Source organism: Silene latifolia, chromosome 3 (assembly GCF_048544455.1).
Source record: "Silene latifolia isolate original U9 population chromosome 3, ASM4854445v1, whole genome shotgun sequence".
Lineage (NCBI taxonomy): Eukaryota > Viridiplantae > Streptophyta > Magnoliopsida > Caryophyllales > Caryophyllaceae > Silene > Silene latifolia.
In genome coordinates, this window is record NC_133528.1 from 64,505,882 (window position 1) to 64,508,189 (window position 2,308).

The following is a 2,308-nucleotide window of genomic DNA, read 5'->3' on the forward strand; positions in this document are numbered from 1 at the left end:
AGAAGATTATTTGGGTTTATTTGGAGGATTGACAACCTTCCATCAATCATCAAGTACTTCTAATATTCTTTGCTTTATTATTTGGAATCATCTTCATAGTATAATTCTCTCTTAACCTTGTTTAATTATTGTTAATCACTTTAATTTATTCATCATGTTTTGCTTTGCTAGTATGATTAACAACCTTGTTAGCATGTTAAACTTGATAATGAGTGAGTAGTTTCCTTAACTAGGGTTAATGGGGAATTAGGGGAAACCAACATGGGGATTGATTCATGCTTAATCTAATATGTTTCCATAATTAATTTGCTTGCTTGTTGTGATTTCAACTTATGCACATGTTATGTTTGATGAAATACGAGCCTATGAATCCTTGCATTTTTTTACCCATCACTTATCTTTTCAATGAGACTTGTAAGCTTATACACCAACTCGAGTCTCATTAGACCATGCAAATAGTTGGATAAGAAGGACTAAGTCGACTTGTAGGTGTTGTACAATCTAATCGATTCGGCTCCGGGACCCAAACCTTCTTATGGATTGTAAGCTTATACACCAACTCGATCCCATCACAACAATAAGTGCTTGCATCTAGTAGAAAACATGTTTGTATGATCAACTCCCATGAATCCCCTATGAACCCATGACACCCTAGTGCTTTTAATCAATTGTTTACATCTCATTTTAATCACCTTGCTTTTTTTATTACCTTGCTTTTATATTGTTGATTAGTTTAGTTGATCTCCTATCTCAACCCAAATTGTGACACCCTAAGACACAACCATTTGCAATTGAAAATCCTACATCAATACCCGTCCCTTGGGATCCGACCTTTACTTACCTCTTTGCTAAGAGTAGTTTGTGAAGTTATAAATATTGTTTTGGTTAGGTAGCTTTTGACGACGAGTTTTAACCGATACCAAAAATGGCGCCATTGCCGGGGACGGTGTTAACTTGATTTGATTTTCATTAATTGTTTTTAGTTGTGTCTTACTTTACCTTGGGGAAGTCAATCTCCTCAAGGTTGTTCTAATTGTTTTCGAGTTGTTTGATATTTTGCATGTCTAGGAGATCACAAGGTAACTTGTTACCCATTGATCTTGAAATTGAAATAACTTTGACCAACAATAGAAGACTTGCTAGAGGTACTTTAAGAGGTATTGGAGAAATTGTGGACATTCAACCAAAGTACATTGAGTTTATCAACCCTTTTGCAAGAGAAGGAGAGGATAACCCAATACAAAACCCACCACAAAATCAACCCACAATGCCTAAATTCTCATCACATTCTGTACCAACTGAGGAGAACCTACCAAATGGTACTCCTACACCACAACATTTAACCGGTAATTTCATTGCCAAATCCACATTCATACAACTAGTTGAGAGAAGTCAATTTGGGGGGATGCCTAGTGAAGACCCTCACTCACATATGGAGACTTTTTGTGACTATTGTGATGTGATTTCTCAAACCGGAGTTACTCAAGACCAAATCCGATGGGTCTTATTCCCTTTATCTTTGATTGGTACCGCGAAACAATGGTTGAAAACCCTAGACAAGGCTACTATTGGTATTGATTCTTGGAATAAAATGGCACTTGCTTTCTACAAGAAATTCTATCCTCCGGAAAAGACTAACATGTTGAGAGCCCAAATCACCGGGTTCAAACAAAGGGATGAGGAATCTTTGTATGAAGCATGGGAGAGATTCAAGGACACTTGTCGATCTTGTCCATACCATGGACTTAGAGAGTGGTTCCTTGTACAACAATTTTGGAATGGTCTATATGAAGACTCCCGAAACATTCTCAATATGGGATCCAATGGCATGTTTACCGAAGTTGATGACAATCAAACATGGAACAAAATTGAAGAAATGGCGGTCCATAACTCACAATATAGTAGGCATCGGAAGGCTACTAGAGGAGGAAAGCATGAGGTGGATTCCATTACTCAATTGGGTGCTCAACTAAGTGCTCACATTGACACCATTAATTTGAAGTTTGAGAAGGCCATGGCTAAACTTGAAGAGGCCTCCAAATCACCCAAGCAACATGTTAATGCTATGGTGGCATCATCCTCAATTCCAAGTGGAGTATGTGAGAGTTGTGGAAATTTGGGACATGACCAAAGTGAATGTAGAGGAACAAGTGAATGCTTTCCAAGCATACAAAAGTGGCATCCCTTATTCCAACTATTACAATGAGAACACCAAATTCCATCCCAACCTTTCATACAAAAGCCAAACTGTGCAAAACCCTCAACCAACATACACCCCACCTCTAATGAGAAATCAAGCTCAAAGACC

General features: G+C 38.0%; 1 non-coding gene across 1 annotated transcript; it reads right to left on the reverse strand.

Annotated features, from left to right (window-relative positions):
• Positions 1-1,639: 1,639 nt before the first annotated feature.
• On the reverse strand, positions 1,640-1,746 carry LOC141650153 (small nucleolar RNA R71). Its single transcript, XR_012546206.1, has one exon. It is a non-coding gene; the product is annotated as a small nucleolar RNA R71 (small nucleolar RNA).
• Positions 1,747-2,308: the final 562 nt, after the last annotated feature.